Below are 24,026 nucleotides of genomic sequence, written 5' to 3' on the forward strand. Positions count from 1 at the left end.
TTGTGGCAAGGATATTTCATTGAATCTTAGATCCATCAATATAAGACCTCCCAATATTTTATGTACCAAGCAGGGGAAAAAATGCCACCATTTAAATTATAACTCAATGCTTTCATGCCACTTAGAATTTTTATTGTATAGTTATTAAAAGAGTACTTTAAAATGTATTTATACAGATTTGTATGATATAGCACTCTTGTGCAAAGGAAAATATACTTGAAATTAACTGGTTGAGGTAATGAGGCTTAACTTTCTTCACATGTAGAATTCAAATATTTGGAACCACTTTGTGAGTTGGTGTTGAAGCTTGTGTGCTGCCACCCAGGCTTGGTCTTTTCACTACTGCCACCACACCATCTATCACCTCTCTTTCTACCCCAAACCACCAGGATATACAAATGAGTAACACCCTAGTAAAGAGACAGTCCACACACAAAAATCAATACAATGCAAGAGCATATCTATGAAAACTATAGTAGAAGTATGCACTGCTCTGGATAAAAAAAGGGAGGAAATTTTTAATTTGATTGAAGATATCTGGAAAGTCTCGAGGGCGAGACATGGCATTCGAAGGAGGGGAGAACCTCCAAAGCTTGAGATGGAGGAGTGGCATTTCATGGGGGAGGGGAGGAATAGCATAAACCAAATGTGGTGCTCTGTAAGTAATATATTCTCACAATAATGGTTGATTCCTTTTAGTTAGAAAATAAAATGAGCAATCTGAGTTTCATTCCATGGGGAAAAGGAAGTCACTGAAAGTTCTCCAGCAAGGGAATGTCTTGCTCAGCAACACCCTTTAAAAGGGTAACTTCTTGGGAGTGAATAGGGCAGCGTGATGTGAACCAAGAAGGGCAGCAAGGAAGCAATTAGGAGGGGCATTAAGGGGCTGGGTGCAGTGGCTCTCGCCTGTAATCCTAACACTTTGGGAAGTGGAGGTGGGAGGATTGCTTGAGCCTAGGAGTTCAAGACCAGCCTGGGCAATATAAGGAGATCCCACCTCTACAAAGAATACAAAAAAGTTATCCGGATGTGGGGGTACATGTTTGTGGTCCCAGCTACTGAGGAGGCTGAGAGAGAAAGATCGCCTGAGGAGGTTGAGGCTGCAGTGAGCCATGATCACGCCACGACACTCCAGCCTGGGTGACAGAGCAAGACCCTGTCTCAAGAAAAAAAGAGAGAGAAGTATTAAGGGCCTAATCGAGGGCAGGACTGGTAGGAATATAAACAAAGACCAATCCATTTGAGCCACATTGTGCAAGGAAAACCAAATGATTAATCACAGGGTATCAGAGGCAGGCAAAAGGACAAGAAGAGGGAGCCCACTGAACAAGTCCCACAGATGTTTAAATCCAAATGACCGGGACCACTTGGGGAAAAACAGCAGGCCCTGGCAATGTGGATCTAGGCTTAGGAGAAGGGACTAAATTTGGCAATGAACGAAATGGCCCAGGCAGAGGGCTATAGTCACAAAGAAGGTGGCTCCAGATATGAGAAAAGTGGGGGCCCTCATGCATGAGGCTTGGGTTCTTCCATCAGCCAGTAACATCACGTGCCATCAAAATCTCTCACAGAGGCACAACACACTGGAAAGCAGCCACCATCCTCGTGGTGTCCAAATAGATCACTCTTTCTTCTGTGAGCCACTAGAGAAGGTAGTTGGCTTGCACTGTGTCAGCACTTTATATTGAAAAAAAAACCAATAATAAGCTGTGTTTAATATTAAAGTCATATGCAGTGGAAGGAGACAGTCACATCAGGAGAGATAGAAACAGAGGAGCCTAGAGCAACCAAGGGAAACTCTCCCATCCCAGGCAATCAGTGTGGAGTCACCACCATCCCCCCGCCACCTAAGTTGTTCTCCCTCTCACACTCACTCACATATAGCCATGGTATATGGCTGATCCCAAAAGGGCTGCTTAGCTCCAGCCATCATATCTGTATTTGCAGTCAAGATAGAAGACAGAGAGGTGATGCCAGTTCTTTTAGTTTAAGTAGCTTCAAAAGCAGAGCCCCAAACAAAAACTTTGAGTGCACATAGTTTATTTGGTAACTGATCCCTGTATGCACAAGAGGAAGCAAGGAGAATGAGAGAGTAAAGACGAAAATGACAATATAAAGGCATATTAAAAAGGTTACTGCCTGGGGCCCTAGAGGCTCAATTGCACCCAGACCTCCTGATAACTGTACACAATGCCTCCCGGAAGTGTACCCCCAAAGGACAGGTGGCTGGAGCATCTATCCACTAGGCCGTGTTCCCCATCGATTAAGGGTCGATCCCAAGGGCATGAATCCCACACTTCCAGGTTTTGTTTTTATGCAGGCCCAGTGGGCTTCCATAGTGTCAGAGAAGGCCCTGGAGCAGAGAGCAGAAAGATGCACAGCACATACTTGAGACTGGATGCTGTCTTGCATGAGGTGAATTGGAACACACGGAACTGTCCACCACAGCTGTGACTGAAGTCAGAGGTGATTAGACTGTGGGCATGGGACACAGGGCATGCCACAGCCATCTGCCACATCAACAGACCTCCCAGTGTCTTATTGCTGGCAGAAGGAGAGGCTGAGAAATGAACATTTTAGCTCTTCCAGCCTCTAGAATAGAAGCAGAGTGGGGAGAAAGGGATTGGAAAGGGCTGTTAGCGGAGCAAAAAATATATAAGATTTCAGATTCACTAAGGACATGTTAGATTAGATCATCTACTGTGAATGCATCATTTTATAAATGAGAAAGGAACTGAGTCCTGGGTAGAGTGAGTAACTTGCCTGCCCCAATCCTGTAGTTGGAGTAGAGCTGGGGTTTGAAGCAAGCCTTCCAGGTTTGAAGATCTTTCCACCTCTCCATAATAACCCTTTTAGGCTGCAAAAGAATGTCTTGGCTGAAAATCTGTTTAAAAAAAGAAAATAAAAAAGCTCCTGAATAACTAAGGTGGGCTCTGTTGTCACAAGACCTGGAACAATAAGCCTAGGCATTTGGACTTGGTCTGAGAGACAATGGGGAGCCATTGTCGAATCTTAAACAGGATCATGGCAATTTGAGTTGCTTGTAGGTAAATATTATATAAATATAAGGAGTTATTTCTCTGTTGATTATGGCTGCTGATTCAGCCAAGGGGAAATGGAGTTCTGGACAGGCTTGTACCTCCAGCAGTGACTGCAGGTGCTGTCAAAAGGAGGTGCAGGCTGCTGTCTGACATTCTCAAAAGGCCCCTGCTCTCCTGAGAATGGCTTGATGCTTATTGCTAATAACAAGGCTGGCAGCCAGCTGCAGCTTTCACTCAAAATTCTCTGGCTTTCAGTAATCAAAGCCAGGCCTGGGTTGTTCCTTGGCCCTAGACTGCAAAAGGAATTTCCTTTATTTTTGAACATGGAGAGAATAAAAAGAAGTACAAGTTGTTTTATAAGACAAGTGGGGCAGCAATTTGAAATAGGCATTTAGGCATCTCTTAGGGATTAACATCGGGACTCATTTAAGGGCTTGGAGTGTTAATAAGGATGAGATGTATTTATTTTTCCCTGGGTTCTTTTTTAGGAATCCCTGGGCAGTGTTCTGGAATTGATCTATACTGGCTCAAATTTCACATGTCCCCCCATTTTCCATGCAGACTCTCCCACCCCTCCTTTTGACTGAGTTGTGCCTCCTATTAACTTGGAGAAAATGCCCCAACCAGGGTGCACAATTGGGCATAATTGGTACCCAGAAATACTGTTCACTGGGTTGAGACAGCTCAGCAAACAAAATGGCCTCCTTTTACCTAGGGAATCTGGTTTGAAAATTGGACATTAAGTTACACTTCTAATTGAAATGAATTTGATGGTTTCAGAACAGTCCCCAGTGATCCCAGCCCACATCATAAAAACCACCATAGGCAAATTGGCACCATTCAGCCTTGGCTCAAACAGGCTAGGGAGTAAAAGAAGATGTAAACTGAATTTGTGGTTGCTTTTATCTTCAGATAGACAGGCTGGGGTTGGGGGAGCTTCCAGAGGGGAATTCTTGGAGTGGATTACATCATTTTCCTGACAGTCTGGGAGGCAGTGGGGTATAGAAGAAAAGCACTAGATTAAGAGTCTACCCTTGTCTCAGACAGTAATTCATGTTCATTCTTTGGTAAGTCATAACATTTTTTCATGCCTCAGTTTCCTTGTCTGCAAAATGGGAAAACTAACATCTCCTTGCCTCATGGTTGGTATTGGGCCCAGGCAATGACAGCTGAATGGTTTACCTAATGGACTGAAGAAGCCCTCAGAATCTAGGCCTTCTGATTGCTTGGCTGGTGTTCACCCCACCAGCTGACATCCAAAGGACAAGATGCTTGTCTGTCTTCCCAGGAAACTTGGCTGTGAGGTTCAATGATCTCAAAGCAAAGAACAATGACAAGACAAGGAGGGTACTAAAGGGTGGACACTGACCTGTCACCAAGGCACTCTGAGCCACCTCATTATTCACATCAGTTCCTTATTCATCTCAGGCATATCTACCTAAGCAACAACACACATGTATTTTGTACCAACTATGAAAGATGCCAGTTCTGTAATGCACATTCATGCCAGGCACCCTGCTAGGATATTCAAACCTTCCTCTCTGCAACCATGTCAGGTAGATTTTAATACTCCCATTTTATAAATAAGAAAAGTGAGGCACAGGAAGATCACACAGCTTAGCCGAGGTCACACAGCAGTATGTTATTGACTGGAAATGTCATATGCCATGGCCTGTCTTCCCACTCCACTGTGTTTTCAATCACTGTTCTAAGGGGAAAAGATAAAAATGAAGAAGACCCAATCCCCACTTTTAAGAAATTGATAGTCTAGCCACATATCTACACAGAAATATGTGTGCACAAGCAGAATAAAGGTCTGAGGGAGAGGAAAGAGAGATTATTAGTCAGCTATTGCTGCTGTAACAAACAACCCCACACCTCAATGATTAGAAAACAACAATTCTTGCTTACTTATTTTCAGGTTGGCCATAGGTCGGCTTATGTGGCATGGGTCCCACTGAGCAACTTTGGTTTTGGCTGCAGATCTGCTGGGCTTGGGTCGTTACTGTGGAATGGGTTCAGTTCAGCTAGTCATGGACCCGCAAGTGAGAGTGGCCATTTACAGGGGAGAAGCTCTTCTCATGGTGCTGGCAGAGACACAAGAGGTAAAGCACAACCACATAAGCACATGGCAAGATGCTGCTTGGTTCATTTCTACTAACATCCTATTGGCTGAAGCATGTCACATGGCCATGCTCCAAAGTCAAGGGGGCAGAGCAAAGGGTAGAGAGGGATACAGAAGGGGTGAAGAATTGTGTCCAATAATCTATCCTACACCAGAAGGCTTCAGTTTTTACAGTAAAGTATCTGCATATTAATTTGAAATGATAAGCATGTATTATTTTTAAATTTAAAACTCCAATTTAAAAATACCATCAGCCTTCTCTATCCATGAGTTTCTCATTCACGGATTCAACCAACCATGGATTGTAAATATTTTAAAATGAATTAAAAGTAACAATAGAACGATACAAATATTACAAATTAGAAAAACAATACAGTATAACAGTCATTTACAGTTGTCCCTTTGTAACCACAGGGATTGGTTCCAGGATCCCTGTGGATACCAAAAATCTCAATGTTCAAGTGCCTTATATAAAATGGTGTAGTATTTGCATATAACCTACACACATCCTCCCAGATACTTTAAATCATCTCTAGTTACTTATAATCCCTAAGATAATGTAAATATTATGTAAATAGTTGTTATAATGTATTGTTTTTAAATTTGTATTATTTTTCATTATGGTATTGTTATTTTTTACTGTTTCTTACAAATTTTTTAAAATGTATTTTTGATCCATGGATTTAACTGTGGATACGGAGGGTTGACAGTACATAGCATTTACATTGTATTAGGTATTATACATAATCTAGGGATAATTTAAAGTATATGGAGGATAAGCATAGGTTATATGCAAATACTGTACCATTTTATATAAGAGACTTGAGCATCCAAGGATTTTCCTACTTGAAGGGGACCTGCAATACATTGTAAAAACCATCTCAGGGAGGTTAGAATGAACATACCCCAAGGTAATATTTCCTAACCCATCTCTTATATGCCAATTAAAAAATTTACACACAGACACACACACAATACTACAATATAATGGTTGCTATAACATAAATGTGTTTCCAATGCTATGAGAACCCATATGAGAGACACTTTTCATTCATTCATTTATTCATTCAACAAATATCTATTTCATATTACTATGTGCATAGGCATTGGAAATGAAGAGAAAAACAAAATAGGACTGATCACTGTCATCGTGTAACTCAAAAGTCAAAAACAGGCTCTGAACATATACAACTGGAATGGATTAAAGGAGGGGTGGACAAAGCTATGGAAACAAAAAAGATAAATAACTCATTTACATGAGGAGTATTGCAAAGGCTCCTAGGGGTTGTGTTCCAATATCCTTTCCTTAATTGACAGTCAGAATCCTGAATTGTAGCTGAACAATGGCTACCTCAGATAATGACAACAGTTTCCAACTTTCCTTGCAGCTAGCTATGGCCATTAAATTTTGGGCAATAGCTATAAGTAGAAATGGTGTATGCAACTTCCAGAAAGTGCCCTTCTTTCTCCCTTATCTTTCCTGTTGGCCAGAATATGAATGTGATGATTGGAATCAGGGAAGCTGTCTTGGACCATAAGTGACTTTGAGAATGGAGACCATAGGGGATGAAACAAGATAAAAGGAGCCTGGGTCACTGAAGACTTTTTGGAGCAAAATAGCCAAACCCACTCTGTACTGCCTACCTCTGGGCATTTGTGTGAGCAAGAAACACACCTCTATCTTGTTTAAATCATTGTTATATTGAGCTTCTGTTATTTGCAGTTAAACTCACCCTAACAGATAAAGGAGTTCAGGGGCAGACCTCCCTATAAACGTGAGAATAAGCTGATACCTGAATGGTGAGTGGATAAAAAGTGCAGGTTAATCTCTTCCAAGAAGAAAGAACAGCATATGCAAAGGCCCAGAGGTGGGAGAACACAGGAATTTAGGGCAGATACAAAGGGGAAAGAGGTAAAGGATGGCCATTATGAGCTTAGATCCCATTCAGTTACCCATACATTTGTTCCCTACACCTCTCCTTTCCCCTGTTCTCCTTCCTTTCTTCCTACTTCCCTCTCTCCCTTTATTTCTTTCCCCATCACTCCATCCCTTCTCCCTCTCCCTCTCTGCCTTCATCCCTCCTTCCCTCCCTATCTACCTTTTTCACTTTTTTTTAGAGAAATATTTATCGAGTACCCACTGTGTGCCAGGCACTGTACTAGCCACTGGATGCACACCCTCATAGAACTGACAGTCTACTAGAGGGACAGATATCAATGCGAGAGGTGGGAGTGAGAGAAAGAGCATGTGTTGACTTCCTCTGGCATATATGAGGAAGCACTGTTCAGATCCCCTTTCAGGGAAAGATTTGCTGCCCAACTACGAGAATTGCAGTTAGCTGACAGCCTACAGCTGTTGGCTTCAGCAGGGTCAGCCTCAGCTTTTGAGCTGAGGTCACATTCCTCTCAGAGCGGCCCTGGGCCAGCAGCTGAGCAAGGAGGTGGTATTCTCGGCTGGCCATTTCTGCCCAACAAAGGGCTGCTCTCATGGGCACCCTTTGCTCAGAGCTGCCACTAGGCTGACAGGAACTTTTCAAATCTGCATTGCGATCTTCCTGGAGAATCCAGCCTTCCATAGGCCTCAAGGCAGGTGAGAGCTCATCATAATCACTGGAGGAACCAAAGGAAGACCTAGTCTGTCTGGAGCACAGAGAGGGAAGAGAGAGTTCTGGCAATGAGACATGAACTACAACACCATGTGTGACTTAGGAGGAACTGGGGTTTTATCCTAAGTGCATTGAAATAATGCTGAGAGGTTTTTAAAATTCACTGTAACTGCTGCATGGATTGGAGAGGCCAGAATACCAGTTATGAGAAACTGCAGTCAATCAAGGGAATAGCTGGAGGGAGCTGCTTCTAGCTTGGTGGCTGCGGGAATGAAAAGCAGTGGAAGAGATGTCCTGGGAGTTTGTGGAGGGAGAATGAGCAGTACTTAGTAGTGACAGATTAGATCTTGGAGGGAGGAGGGTGATAGGAAGGAAAGTATCAAAGGCAAGCAACTGAGTAGAGGGATTTGCCCTTTACTGAGATGATAACAGTTGCGAGAAAAGTAACAAATTCGGTGGTGAAAATCAAGAGCCGAATTGTGGCCATGTGGGTTTTGAGACTGTTGGATACACAAACCTGGAGTTGAAGACTGGTCTGGCCAGGAGATAAAAGGGAAGTTACCAACATGCCCAGGGTACTAGACGCCCCGGGAGCATATTAGGAAGCTTAAGGAACTGCCCCCTTCCCTCCAGGCCATCTTCTATTTCTTCTTACTTCTATGCTCCCAAAAGCGTCGTCTTCTTTTTTTTTTTTTTCTTTTTTTCTTTTCTTTTTATTTCTTTTTTAGACAGAGTCTCTCTCTGTTGCCCAGACTGGAGGGCAGTGGTGCAATCATGGCTCACTACAGCCTTAAATTCCTGGACTCAGGTGGTCCTCCTGCCTCAGCTGAGAACCTGGAACTACAGGCTCATGGCACCACTACAAGCTCATTTTTAAATTTTTTGTAGAGATGGGGTCTCACTCTGTTGCCCAGGCTGATCTTGAACTTCTGGCCTCAAGCAATCGTCCTGCCTCAACCTCCTAAAGTGCTAGGATTACAGGGAGGAGCCACCGCACCCAGCCCCCAAAGCTTCTAAAGCCTTATTTCATTCCAGGGAATCTTCTCAGGTGGAGAGGAGACAGACGGTGCTGAGAGAGGTCCTTGTACTCCCTACTCCCATCCTTAGCTTTGCCCTTCAACCAAAATACACTTTTGTATGATGAGCCTTTTGAGTAATTGGTGCATTCTACCACCCTTACAGATAAGACTCTCTCTGTCCTTAGGATCAACTGCTTCCGAGGAGGAAGGTGTGCCTGCTCCAGGACAGCCCAGGGACTTCGGAGGGTTGCCCTTCTGCCTGCCTAACCCTAAAATGCTCCCCATAAAACACTGTGCCTGCTAATATCTAGACTGCACATCACAGATATGCAGTAAACGTGTGTTGAATGTATAAGGTCATTTTATTATTTGGTTGCCCGATCAGTGTGTCTGTCATAAAGCCCATCTCTTCGATTTTGCCTTTCAGCATAGATGAAAACAAGCTGGCCATTATTTTCCAGGCAAGCACTTGTCAAATAAATGTTCCTCATAGAGATGTAGCTTGCTGCAGAGTGAAAAGCGTGGGAAGAGAGCCCCATCTTTCTCATCTGTATAAAACAGGATGACAATCCCCACACCACACACTTTACAACTGAGTTGGTATGAAGAGCTAACAAAAGTCCTCAGCCTAACAGTGCTTTGGGCTTTACAGAGAGACAGTGGGCTGATACACCATTGAGTTCTATTCCAACCCAAGTCTGATTCGTTGAGTGGAATAATCCCAGTTCCCCTCGTTTTTCCTTAGATATGACACTTTGCAGCAAAACATTTGATGCCTGCAGGCTTTGGGAACTGGCAGTGATTCACAGACAGCAAGCAGGATGCTGGACATTGGTCAAACTTTGGCCCTGCACACCTTCTCCCACTACCAGTTATGCTGGTGAGGAATTTCCTCTTTCCCATTGTGTTATGTGGGTGGGTGGGATGGTACCTAAGGGGCCTCGCCACTCCCCATGGAAGACAAAGAGTGTTCTCCTTCACTACCCTCATCCAGCAAAGGGCAGCTATGTGACCTCATCTTCTGAGAGGATCTTGAGCAGTGAGCAGAGTGACACACAGCCAGAAGAGGGTTTGCAGGACACTCCTTTGCCCCAAGAGCATTGTCCTGCACCAGCCTCTATAGTGCCTGCCACACAGCTGGGTTCCCACCCGGTGTTCCTGCCTCCCTGTCATTTATCTAAGCTCCCAATATCATCCTTTAACAGTCCCTTTTGCCCAAGGTAGCCAAGAGGCAGTTTCTGTCACTTTTGCCCCCCAAATTTCAAACAGATACAGGCAATTTCTGAAAGGAGCACTATGTTATCATCAATATCCAGCGTCGCTGAAGAGGAGGATTAATTAGTGACAACCCTCTTACTTCACCTATCATTGGGGCGGTCCACAGAGGATTTATCCCTGAACCACTAATGAATTTTCCAACTGTCACAAAACAATGCAAATAAGTAAGATCCACATCTGCTGAACACCATCATGAGGTCAAACTGTGGGTAAATAAATACTTGCTTCAAGGAGAGGGTAAATCCTAAGGTGAGGAGTGACAGGGCTTTGTTTGCATAAACCCAGCAAGGTATTATGGGTAGGATATTAATTAAATCATGCTCCTGGGCCTCACGGATCCCCAGCTCCACGGCTTCAGCTTGTTGACAAACCGAACACAGGGCCCCCAGAGAGACCACTAACATTTTGATGAACAGGATTTGTTGGGGGTGATGTTTCCTAACTAGCATTTTAATATAATTTTTGACGCTTCATCTGAGCAACCTGGAAAGAATATGCAGTTAAAAGAAACGGACAAACGTCAAATTTACAAGAGAAGAAACTACCATCTAATGTTAGTCCACTGGAATTACTTCCTGGGAATAATGTCTTGCTACCTTCACCCCACCCCAGGCCTTCCTGAGACCTCCTTTTTTACCCCTCTCCCTAAACCTGGGAGAACATCTCTGAATAACATCAAGGCTGCCTCAAGTTTAAATGAACTTTTAATGAGTTTTATAATCTTCCCAAGACCCTGTAAGTCTTTCCTTTTTGTTCTTCTTTCCTTTTTGAAGAAATTAACATGATGGCAGGTACTGTCTTCAGGGAAAGGGCTTTTATTTTCAGGTTAAAATAAAAGACCTCATCTCAGCTGGAATGGAAGATTGGTGATGAAAAGACCCTCTGTGGCCACCAGAAGTACCCGCTGTCCGAGAGATGCTGACCAAGAACGTTCAAGCTCCTTGTAATTGGTCTACTATCCCAACCATTCCCATCTTCATTTGCACTACACGGCCTCTTTCAGCTCAAAATTTCATGCTTCGTTTGAAGATTATAAAGCCTCTTTTATCTGAGAATATGCAGACAAATATGAACTAATTAATGTTCCTACCAGCCCCCTGGGAGTGTGCAATTGTCCTATGACCCACTAGCTTCCTGGGCATTCCCTGACGTTACACTGCTGCCCAGTGTCAGGCATCTTTGCTAGTCCTCCCTCCCCTCACCACCCCCAATCAGCAACTGTCAACCCTGTTTCCTCCAAAATACCATTAGAATCTCCCCACTTCACACCATCTCTGCCTATTTCCAGCTGGTTGCTTGCATTGACTATGGAAACAGACCTCTCACTTCTTCTCTTGCCCCTTCCAATCTAATTACCCAATTCTCTGCCCAACAGGCAGAGGGAAATTACTAAGACATAAATATGAAGAAATCCCTTTTTACCTGCAATGAGTCTCTCATCTAAAGCCCCTCCCTACTATTCCCATCCTCCCCTGCCTGACTTTTGGTTTCTCAAACATACCAAGATCTTTCCTGCCTCAAAACCTTTGCACATGCAGTTCCCTTTTCTAACGCTTGGACAGGAAGGTAACCAATTATGGATGATGTTCTCCATGAGCTAAAGTCTAAAGAGTTGTTTTAAGTCTCTGAGTTTTAAGGTAGTTTCTTACGCAGCTTTGTTGTGGCAACAACAGCATCAAACACTCCTTCTAATAAGAGCACGTGGATTTTATTTTAGAGATCTACCTCATCCACCCTTCATCCTCATGATTCTGATGAGGATGACCCCACTCCTGGGGTGCGGGGTTGGGGCTCATCCTCCAGACGTAGCCAATCAGAGCATTCTATCCCTCTAGCCAGAAGAGCTGGGTCAGACTCTATATGTGACCCAAGCTAGGTCAACAAGATATATAATCCTGGAAATGTCCCTAGAAACGATTAGAAAGAAGAAAAAGTCTTTCTAACAGAGTTTCTGTGCTCCTAGGTGAGAAGACTACAGCTGTCACCGGGAAGAAAGAGCCTGCCTAAAAATCAGAGGGCAACGAAACTGAAAGGAAAGACACAGAAGTCTAATGGCATCAACTGAGTGCCTGGGCCCAGCTATTCGTGATGATTTACTCCTGGAGTTTCCAACTTTATACACCGACACATTCTCTTTTTTCTTAAGTTATTTAGACGCGGTTTTCAAGTCACTTGTGACTTCAAAACTCCTGACTTTTACAAGTTCCTGCTTGCCTCTAGTCCAGCCCCGACATTGTACTCCTGTCTTCAACTGTGTGTACCCTGACTAAGTCCTTGCCTTAATTTTCTACCTATTTCTTTTGTGCTTCCAAGTCTGTAGCCTTATCTTTAGGGCCAGCCTATCCCTTCCCTCTTTCTAGAAATCAAATAGGAGGCAACAGCACCTTTCAGAAAACAAGAATGGAATCTCAAAGTCCCAACCTCTTTATACTTTTCCCATGATCAGTCTGAAACATTAAGACAAGGGAAAGTTTGAGCAAGGCAAATGGCATGATCTGGACGTGGCAGGAAAAAAATGGGATAGACTCTCCGTTCCAGTGCTTTGAAAATCTGTTGGTTGTAAGATCTGGAGAAGGAACTCAAGTTCCAATAAATGTCACTGAACAAATTGTACGATGTATGGAGCTGCCTAATGTTTCATCTGTTTGGATGAAATGGTTGTCTTTAAATAAGCTAGGTGCAAAGTTTCTAATAACCACTGTTTTTCAGCATGTCTCAGAGCTCATGTTGTTAATCAAGCAAGGTTAGCTTATTTTTATTGAGTAAAGGATGTGTTAAGAAAGGAATGGTTTTGCAGTTTAAGCAAAATGGATGAATAATGAATGAATTTTAAGTAAATAAATAAAACCTTTAAGTGACTGTTTCTCTTTCAGAGAAGTCATTGATGGAAGCTATGTACTGATTATGATGATGCTGCCATTACTCTCAACATTCCTTCAATTCCTACTGTGAAAGGCAACCCTCTTTAGGTTGTACAAATTCTAGTTTGGTGGCTAATTAAGCCATGATACTAGTTTGAGATTTTTTTAAATCTTCCTTCTCATCTCTCCCTCTCCTAGTGTTTGAGGACTGATCATTCCTGATCTTAGTAACAGAGTAATTCACGTTGGCAGGTGTCACTTAAGCCCTCGTAGCTTGTAACTTCCTGACACAATTTGGAGTTAGCCCATTCTGGCATTCTCCTGCTGGATATCACCTACATTCTTAAATCTTAATGATGTAAAATTATTCTACATTTTTAATGATCCGTTGGAGCTGTTTCCTCCAAACCATTAGCAATACAAGAGGTATATAGGAATTTGACTTATTTACAACTCTGTACTATTCTTTCTAAACAGTTTCCAAGGAATACAAATGCACTACATATTGGTTACTAAAAACTGTTTGGGAATTGGATTCTTTAAATATTATGAAGAAATAGCTGATTTTCTGCAAGTTTGACTTTTTCTCAAAATGAAAGCATGTGCACACACACACAGAGGTGCAAAAGCTCCCCATCAGACAGATGCAAGGCACCACTCCATTAAGGCAGGCAGTGACTTGCTAATGATCTATATCAGCCCTCACCTATATGGTACCTACTAGCCACATTTGTGACTATCTAAATTTAAGCTTACATGAATTCAAATTGAATACAATTGAAAATTCACTTCCTCAGCCTCACTAGGCACATTTCAAGTGTTCAATAGCCACGTGTGATGAGTGGCTACTATCCTGGACAGCACAGACATCAAACGTTTCCATCATCTCAGAAAGTTCTATTAGATAAGGCTGAGAGGGAAAGAGCACAATCTGCCTTTGTCATTTAGTAAATGACTTGGGCAAGTTTCTTCACCTCTCTGAGCTCCCTTTTCCTTAGCTGTATGATGAGGATAATCATAGCTGCCTCACAATGGTTTTGTGTGAGAGAATTTAGGGAGCCCGTGTGTGTAGAAATGCCAAAGACAGGCCAGTGCTCTACTCCTTGCTTCCTGGGCTCCCCAAAAGGGAGCTGACTCCTCATCCCTCAACCTGGAGAACCAGTTCAGCTCTTCTTTTCACCAGAATCCTTTCCCTGCTTCTGACCCATCTTCTTTTTCTCAAAGCTGTTGTAACTGTATTGTTCTCACCTGCTTTGCCCAAGACAGATTCCCCAGTCCTCCCCATCAGTGTTTGGCATTTGTTCTGGGTGTTCTACTAGCAATGCCCAGCCCCGGTCCTGGGCTTCCTGCTGTTTCTATTGCATCTCCCTAACTCTTACATCCACCCCAACTCAGTGTTTTTGGCCTTCCTCAGCAACCAGGAATCTAAACCACCCTCCACCCCATAGCAACCTATGGATGACGGAGCCTTAGTTCTTGATGGTGATGCAGACACCTTGAGGTGTGGCCATGACATTCACTCAGCCCTTGGCCTGGTAGCAGCAATTTTCCCTGATAAGGTCCCCAAACTGACTCTCAGTTGTCCCCTGCAGTCCCATTAGGGCCTGTGGAATTTACGACTTCCATACACAGCGCCAGGAAGTTGAGGATGGCTCCACGTGCTAGCTCAGTCTCTTTGCCCTCTCTCTGCCTGTGGCAGATTGTATTCTCCAAAGATGACTGCACCAAAATATTCCACCCCATGTGATCTTCTTAAATGTGAAGTTCACACTAATTCTTCAAGAAATGGGGCCTCTGTTTACACCTGCTGAATCTTGGCAGGCCTATAATTATAGTGGTTATGATTCTAGTGATGCTATATGACTTCTGAGACCATAAAAAGACAATACAGCTTCCACCTGGTCCTATTGGAACAGTCATTCTTGGAACCAAGCCACCATGTTGTGAGAAAACCCAGCCCACATGGGAAGGTCACATGTAGGGATGACAGTCCCCACTGAGCCCCAGCCAATAGCTGGCATCAACTGCAAGACATGTGAGTAAGCAAACCCTCAGATGATTCCAGCCCCCAGCCTTTGAGCTGCCCCAACTGATGCTTTGTGGAACAGAGAAAAGCTGTCCCCATTGAGCTCTGCTCAGATTTCACATTTATGGTAAAAATCTATATGGTCCTTACTTTAAGTTACTAAATTTGGGGATGCTTTCTTTACATAGCAGTAGGTAATTAGAACACTGCCTGATCAAACTGCACTGCAACTTTTACTCGGCTGCTAACTATATGGCTATAGCCGAGCATCATGGGGCCACCGTGTCTGGCAGTCCCCACATCCGAGTTCCAAATGCGGAACACAAAAGTCCCACTGTCACTGATCTTCCCTTCCACTCTCAGAATCTCAGTCTAGTATGGGGAAGCAAGGGTCGAACCATGTGCTTCCCCCGTCAGGGCAGATGGTTCTCTTCCTGCCTGGAAGGAATTCCCTCTACATAAAAGCCTCTTTCCACCAGGTATGGTGGCTCAAGCCTGTAATCCCAGCACTTTGGGAGGTGAAGTGGGCAGATCACCTGAGGTCAGGAGTTTGAGACCAGCCTGGCCAACATGGTGAAACCCCATCTCTACTAAAAATATAAAAATTAGCTGGGCATGGTGGTGGGCGCCTGTAATTCCAGCTACTCGGGAAGCTGAAGCAGGAGAATCACTTGAACTCGGGAGGCGGAGGTTGCCGTGAGCCGAGATCATGCCACTGCACTCCAGCCTGGGCAACAGAGTGGGACTCCATCTCAAAAAAGTAATAATAATAAAAAATTTTTAAAAAGTGTTCTTCTTCCCAAGAAAGCAGACATCAGACATCTTTCCCCCTTCATTGGGGCCTTAATTGCAGATGGGACTCTGGAAGAGATACTGACATAAGCATAAAAGTAGGTCCAAAAATATTTAACCTCTACACAAGAATTCAAATAAGCTATTGACCTTATGAGAGAGTCACAATGATGGACACCTTCAAAGGAAGGAGAAGCACCATGGAGGGCAGAGGAGAAAGACCATACCTGCTTGACTTGGTGTGAGAGGCATTCTAGATGTTATTGACATCATATAATAGACAGATGACAAGCATAGAAGCTCAGATTCACAAAATGCCTTAATCTTATTGCCTGCTTAAGATCTATTTATAATATTTTCTCCACATGCAGACAGAACACTTTCTTCACCTTTCATTCCATTTCCATATGTTTAATTTTCCTTACCTGCAGGAAGCCCAGATCTGTGGAAGCTCCTCCCTTGAAAGAAATTTGCAATAATTTTATCATTCCTCGCAACAAGTCCATCCTCACAGTGAGCTGTCCTTTGACATTTATAAGGATGTGGATTTATCCATAAGCAATCCTATTTACATAGTCTTACTCATGTTCTTTGTCATTATAATTGCTAATAACACTATGTTTTAGAATTGGCAGAATGCTTCAATATCAGTGTAGCAGATGCTTATTGGTGTGGCTGCCCAGTCCTTATTCTTTAAAAATTGTCCATGTCATGCACAGGGTTTGCTTCCATCATACATAATACTCATGTTTTTGCCATATGACTCTACTTTCCTGACCATAGATGTCTTGCCTGGGGGCAAATACATGATAAAACCTGAATGAGATTCTCTCTCTTCAAAATATGAATGGAGACATCCAGAAGCTGTAAGTTAGTTGTTGAGTTGCATTAATAACAGCATTTTGGTGGGAAGTTTTATTGTAGATGAGACAGTGAGCTCTGATGTCCAGGCCATTGTTGGGAAACCAAGTTGTGGTCCTGAATGACTACCCAAAGTGTTGGTGTAGTCTCCTTTCCCATGATCCATACTAATAATAGAGATGACCACAGGTTGGCACATGACCTGTCTGAGTTTGGGTTCCCCCAAAAGCAGATCCTGAGAAAGGAATTTGAATGCAAATAGTTTATTTAGGAAAGACCAATAAGGAAATGAGGAAGTATATTAATCAAGGTTCTTCAGATAAACAGAATAGGATGTTTGTATGCAGAGATAGAGATATAGAGAGAGACAGAGATAGAGATAGAGACAGGTTTATTTTAAGGAATTAGCTTACATGATCCTGGGTCCTGGCAAGTATAAAATCTTCTGGGCAGGCTGACAGGCTGGAGACCCAGGGAAGTGCTGATGTTGCTGTCTGGACTTGCCATAATCCAAGTTGGAAGGCAGTCTGGACGCAGATTCCTTCTTCCTCTGGGAACCTCAGGATTTTTAAGACCATCAGCTCGTTGTATGAGGCCCATCCACATAACAGGTTTCCCATTACGAAGAGTAATCTGCTATACTCAAATTCTACTGATTTATCTCATTCAAAAAAAATACCTTCACAAAACCATCTAGAGTAGTGTTTGTCCAAAAACTGGGTACTACAGAATAGCCAAATTGATATATAAAATTAAACATCACAGGAAGTGAGGCAAGGAAGGAAAGGCCACCAATAAAGGGTACATTATTAAGCAGGTTATCACTATAGGCAAGTGGAACATAATCACACTGGGGAACTCTGGAAGACAATGTAGAAAATACATCTTAGAGCCATTCTACCTGAAGAGTAAGAGAGCTGGGATATTTATCCACCCAATCCTGATGGTCATTGGTTGAGGGTTGCTCTGGGGAATGGGTATCAGTCCTGCAAGCCTCCAGTCCTGCTGCAGGCATAGTGGGCTACAGCAGCCAGAGAAAGCCCACAGGCTGCGAGACACAGCTGCCTGCAGTCAGAAATCAGGCTGGCATGCACAGGACTGGTAAATGCTAAGGGGAATGTGGGTGGGGTACTCACAGCATCAGCTACTTTGTCATAATCCAGAGAAAGATGATCTTTGTGACATTAGATAATAATTAAAGAGACAAGGACCCCTCTGCATCATTCAACTGAAGATGTGTTACTCTGTACTCACTCTCTTAGTTCTTAAGATCTCACAGACCTGTTGGCAAGTATACTCCAGGACAGCAGGAGGAGACAGCATGAGAGAAGAGAAGCAGCTGAGGTCTTTGGTTCTCACAGGTATCTCCTTTCCTCACACTCAATGACTTTTTCCAACCTCATTCAACATGTAAATTGAGAGACAGAATAGAATTGTGCCCAACACTGCTTACCCACTACCCACTATCGATTTGCTCCTTACACTAATAGAACCCCCATTATGTCTGGTGTGATGATGTACTTAGTTAAACTACTTCTTCCCAAACTCTCTTGCATTTATGCACAAGCACGTGACCCAGTTTTGCTCAAAGAGACGTAGGTGAAAGTTGCTGAGTAGTACTCCCAGGAAAGGTTTTTGGTTTTCTTTTGCTAAAGGGAAAGACCTGGCAGAAGTGAACCCTTTGATTCTTTTCTTTAACTCTTATCCTATTATTTTGCCTGGGACACGGTCACAATGTTGAGAGGTGGAGCAGCCACTATCTGGCCATCTGAGGTTGGCAGAACCAGAAGTGAAAAACAGTCTATATTCCTGAATTTCCTGAGCAAATGCATCAGGACTAGGCTGCCTATCTCAAAACTTCTTATTTATGGAAGAAAAATAAAGCCTTTTGTGCTTAAGCCCCTGGAGTCTGGTTTTGTTCTATGCAGCCAAATGTAATCCAGGCTGATGTAAATTAATTGGAAGAATGAACAGCTTATTAATTGCAATTATTATTTATATTATTTCTCTATACCCCCTGCCAGAATATAAGCTTCATGAAGGTAATCATTGTGTTTGTTCACTACTATTCACTAATATTGGGCACTGTAGACATTCAATAAATTCTTGCTGAATTAATGAATAAATGAACAAAGAATGGCACTCATCTTTGACTGCTTAATTTACATTGTTTAGTTCCCCAGTGAGAACATTCATCAGGTGCTGAGACCCAGGCTTCTTTGGCATCCTTCAAAGCACACATCACAATGGCAAAACATACCTGAATGAAAGAATGACTGATGGTCACAGGCTTCAATCCCAGCTCAGTCAGTTATCAGCTGTGTCACCTTGAGCGAGTCACTTACTCTTTCTGAGCCTATTTCCTCTTCTTTAAAGTGAGAAGAACACTTACTTCACAGAGTTGTTGTGGGTATAGGAACAATATATATGTCTCAGATTGGGTACTCTAAAAAGCAGAGGACTTGGTTATGGGTAGTTTACTTGGGGGGTAAGCTCAAGGAGCTAAGAGAGAGAAACGGGGGACAGAAGAGAAGTCATGACACAAATGGATTACTGAAGTCTTTGATATAGGCAATGGGGGCTTGATGTGACTCTGAACTCATACAGATGGGTCCATCTCCACTGGGGTAGATATCAAAGTTGCTCCAAGATGCAACTTGGGGCCCCAAAGCATCTGCTATCGTGTGTAAAGTACCTGACCCTTTATAACCATCAAAATGGCCAAAACTAAAAAGGTGAACATACCAAGCGTTGATGAAGATGTGGGGAGGGGAGTACTCGTGCATGGCTGTGGGGTGTGTAATGAGTGCAGGCTTTTTAAAAAGCAATCTGGCTTGTCTCAGTGAAATTTAGTTGGTACATGCGCTATGATCTGGTGACCTCCCACATCCCAGGCATAGAGCTTAGAGGAACTGACTCATGTACAGGTTTATAAGGACATCTTTATTCAGATGTTCACTGAGCTTGTTGGTGACAACCTGGAGGAAAGTTAGATACAACCTGAGTGTCCATTTTTAAAGGAATGGATAAGGAAAGTAAGGTGGATGCACCTTATGAAATACCATGCAGCAGCAAAAAGCAACATACAAAATGGACATACAACAATGGCAATAGTTCTTCATGATAATGCATTGAGCGAAAAAAAGGTAAGAAAATAAATGAGATTTGTAACATGATGCCAATTATGGAAACTAAAATCCCACTCACAAAAAGGCTTTGCCTATTTGACAGGGATGCCTGCATATATCAGGACACATACCAAGGACACAGAGGGGATGCTTGTATGGGGGTGGGGCACGAAGGTGAGGACTGGGGATGATGGAGGTGGGGTGGGGGTGGAAGAGGAAATAAAACACAAGCAGGGCCTTCATAGACCAGGGTTTATTATGTGCTATGAACTGAGGAGTATGATTAATCATCTTCTCGTACCAGAAAGCCTAAACAGGTTTTTTAAAGTAAATAAAGTGCCTGGAACACCATAGGTGTTCAATAAATGGTTGCTAAAAATGTGACTGAAGGGACAATTGGGCAATTTCCCACAAAGACCTGCCATGTTCCCTAGAAACTAGAAGGCTGCAAAAGAATGGCTTTCTCCACCTCTTGCCTCATAACTAGGGGGGGTTAATATTGGGTGAGTGGACTCTGTCAATTTGGATGGGGAAAAATCATATTTATTTGCACTAACCTCTGACTGCAGTTTAGCATGTCCACAGTTGTATTAGTGATATCTATGAGTTTATCACAAAGAGAAATCATAGATATTTTTCATCACGTTATAGTTGTTGCAGATATCTTGAAATATGCTCAGCACTATATGGAAATTATAGTAGTTGTTAGACTTGCCAGTAGATCATATTTAATGCATTAGTAAATGTGCATTTATCACATATCTGGCTTTTTTATTACTGTATTTCAACATCATTAGTTTCTTTTGTGATTCTCTGTATTTTATTTCATGTGCTTAAGACTATTATTCTGAGAAAAGGTCTATAGGCTTTACCAGATGCCAAAGGGGCTCAATGGCATGGCAAAGGTTAAGACTCACCCCTAAATAAGTTTTATCAGTACTTCTTTAAGTCACAAGGATTGGTGAGAAAATGCACTATTAGACTTTCCATTGCACCATCCTCACTGGCCAAGAAGGAGTTAAATGGTGTCCCCAGCACTGTATTATCATCCAGCTGGTGCTGGTGCCAAAGTGGCTAGTGCCTGTCCTTCCTGTAGGGACAAGGGAGGAGAGGAGCAAAGGAAAGGAAGGAAAGAGGAGGGAAAAGGAGAAAAGAAATGAAAAGATAATTTCTCCTGCTTTTTCACATCACTGAATTGAACTTTGCTTTTAATAAAAGCATTATTAAATAGAAATGGCATTCTCATTATTTTGCATTTAGGTGATATTCAGAAACATGGTCCCAGTAATTATTTGTGCTGGGCAGGGCCAGCACATTCTCTTTTCCTGAGTACAGTTGAACCAGCATGTCTTCTTCCAGGGCAGCCTTTCCCAAGGCTATGGAGAGATGTAAACAGTCTCTACTGTTTCTCCCCACTTACATCCATGAAACCAATAAGCACCCTTAATCAGGCCCAGAGTTCACACACTGGGCATGTGGTACCTGACACTTGATATAGAGAAATATTTCACCTCCATAATTTATAATGTTTTCATCAGAAGGCATCCCAGAAATAAAGGCTCTCTTCTTTATACACATCACAGCTAATCAGACCAGTGCTTAGTTTTGGTTCTCCCTGAGGCACACCACTACACAGCATTCAAGTGCAGCTAGTTTATTTGGGAAATGCAGGAAATACCTGGAAGGACATGGAGCAGTGAGACAGGGAAGGGAGGGCAGACAATGACAGGTGCATTATCAATCCAGGTACCACAGTGGGTGACTGGGTCTCGATCTCCTGGGGAAGCTCTGGGAAAGAGTGTAGAGCATGTGCCTCAGAGTTATCCCATCTAAGGGGTGAGGGAGGTGGGGTATTTATACATGAACCCCCATAGTCACTTCTTGTGAGCTGCTTCCAGGGGATATTACTTCCTCAGTGCTTCCAGCTTTCACAGGGAAAGCCACTTTTCACAGTTTTGAAAATATCCTTGGGCATAGATCTGCAGACACTGGCTGTTGAGGGTTAGAGGGAGCCAACTGAATTGGGAAAGAGGGAGGGGCACTGGTGGGGTGCTGATGGTATCTGCTACTGACCTAATGTTGGTAAGCCATCTGCTGCTCTCCAGTGTAACAACCTCTTCACCTCTCCCCATCTCAGTTTCTCCATCTCTGCAAGAGGCCAAGGCTCTTCAAAAGTTGCAAACCAAAGCCCTGAGAACCAAATGAGGTACTTGGGTGGATTTTGTGTGGCCTTCATGGCTTTTAAAAAATTTTTATATTGAATCAACTTCTCAAAATCACGAACTTTTGCATGAAAACATGACTATTTATGTTCTCTAGAAAAATATTTGGCAACACTAGACCCCAAACTAGATGATCCCCAATGCCATATGGTTCTGAGAATCTAGACGTTCCTCTTTCCTGCCAAAGTAAAATGGTTTAAGGGAAACCTTTCACGGCTTGTGGGCAGATTCTCTCCCGTCCCTGTTTTCTGAAAGGTTTTTGGTTCAGAGTGTTTTTGTTTGTTTATTTTGTGCGTGGTTTGGGGGTTTTGTGGTTGTGATTTTTGTATAGGACAATGCAATTTTCTGCCTTTTCACATAGCTGAGGAGTGGGGAATTTTTGGTTTTAAAAAATCCAGGTAGCCTCAGCCTGCCCTGCCAGGGTTTTAGAGCCAGTATGTTGTAGCATCAGCTGGCAAGCCGGCTGCTTGCAGGGAAGGCCCAGCCATCTGTTCCCGGAGACGGTGAGAGAGCCATCTTCCTTCCTCCACACCTGCCCCGAAACACAGGCCCAGAGACATTTTATAACCCAGAAACAGCTCTTGTCTGTGCCAAATATAGGACCTCAAATTCCTCTGCTCTTTCCTGTATTCTCCATCGGCTCCTTGTTGGTTATCTCCAGCTCAAAGAATCTCTCCAGCTACTGGGTTCCAGCCAAACGCCAGAGGCCACCAACTGTGCCTATCAACAGAAGTGGGAGTCAAGAGCTCTCAGCCCCGTTGCTGAGCTGCCCTGGGAGTCGGCAGCTGATGACACGGGCTGTCCCCTGATTGCCAATCTAGATGGCGCTTTGAAACATCCCATCCCCAGTGATCCCCTCAAAGGCAGCTGTGATTAGTTTAGTCTCCGAAGTCTTTGAGAAAAACCTCAGTGACTTTGAATAATAATAAGAAAGCCCACCTAAAGGCATAGAAAGTCTGAATCCAAGGGTCTTTTTGAACAAAATGAAGTTTTATTCATTTCACATGCATGAAATAAGGGCTAACAGGATGGTCAAGGAGCAACTTTGACTTAGTGAATGGATAAGAATCATCGATTGGGTCACTGTCTTGTCTTTTTTTTTTTTTAACAACAGAAATGGGTACTGTTAAAATGATTTTCAGGTCCATAGAAACAATCTGAATTCTTGACCTAGCTGGGAGTTGCCTTTTAAAGCGTGATTGAGAATATGGCTCTGGCATCAATCAGACTGCTGGGGTTCTGAATCCAGGCTCTCCCATTCATTAGCTGTGTGACCTTGGGCAGGGCTTGACCTCTCTGTGCCTCAAAGTAATCGCCTGCAAAATGGAGAGAATAATAGGACCTTCCTCACAGTGTTGCTTTGAAGATTAAATGAGACATCCACGAAGAGCACTCCAGACAGTACCTCGTTCAGAGTCAGAACTCAGTAAATGTTATATATTATTGTTGTGTTATTATGAATGATTTTTTTTCAAGGATAGTGCCAAGATTCACATCAGTTCTAGTTCTCCGTGACAAAAAAATAAATCCAAATTTCTGAATAGTGGGGTCTGAATTGATGAGCTCTTACCAGCATCTTGCTTTTCTCCGGGTCCTTGTCACAGTAAATCTGATAAGAAATGCAGGGGGTGTGCTCTCAGCAGACAAAAGCCCGCGGTGGGGCTGCTCTGCATTGGCTGCCGGCCTGAGGTTGAGAGGAGGGCAAGCTTGCCCCAGTGCAGCCGGCCTCTGTACAGTGCCCATGGGCCCAAGGAATTTGTGTATTCAGCTGGCCTCTCAGCACCTCCCTGCTCATTCGCAGGTGGAGGTGAAACATCAGAATTCAATGTTTTGTCACCTTGTGAAATTATGAGACTCCATTCCAGTTGCGTTTGTGTCATCAGAGCACAACGGACACGTGGGGTAATTGCTGTTGCTGGGTTACTCCTTGTAAGTTCAAACAGTTTCACATGCTGAATGACAATATGTTTGCCGTGACCTGGGTAAATTAAAACAATGCTTCCTGCCTAGGTAGACTTTGACGTGATTCAGTCCATCTGCTTCTGATGAAGGTAATACTTCAGTAAA

General features: G+C 43.2%; 1 long non-coding RNA gene across 1 annotated transcript; it reads right to left on the bottom strand.

Moving 5' to 3' along the window:
• Positions 1-2,026: 2,026 nt before the first annotated feature.
• Positions 2,027-17,689, bottom strand: LOC134809288 (uncharacterized). Its single transcript, XR_010154676.1, has 4 exons — positions 17,511-17,689; positions 4,953-5,128; positions 2,764-2,884; positions 2,027-2,592 (listed from the first exon to the last, which is right to left on the bottom strand). It is a non-coding gene; the product is annotated as an uncharacterized LOC134809288 (long non-coding RNA).
• Positions 17,690-24,026: the final 6,337 nt, after the last annotated feature.

The sequence above is a fragment of the Pan troglodytes genome, chromosome X (assembly GCF_028858775.2).
Source record: "Pan troglodytes isolate AG18354 chromosome X, NHGRI_mPanTro3-v2.0_pri, whole genome shotgun sequence".
Taxonomy (NCBI): Eukaryota; Metazoa; Chordata; class Mammalia; order Primates; family Hominidae; genus Pan; species Pan troglodytes.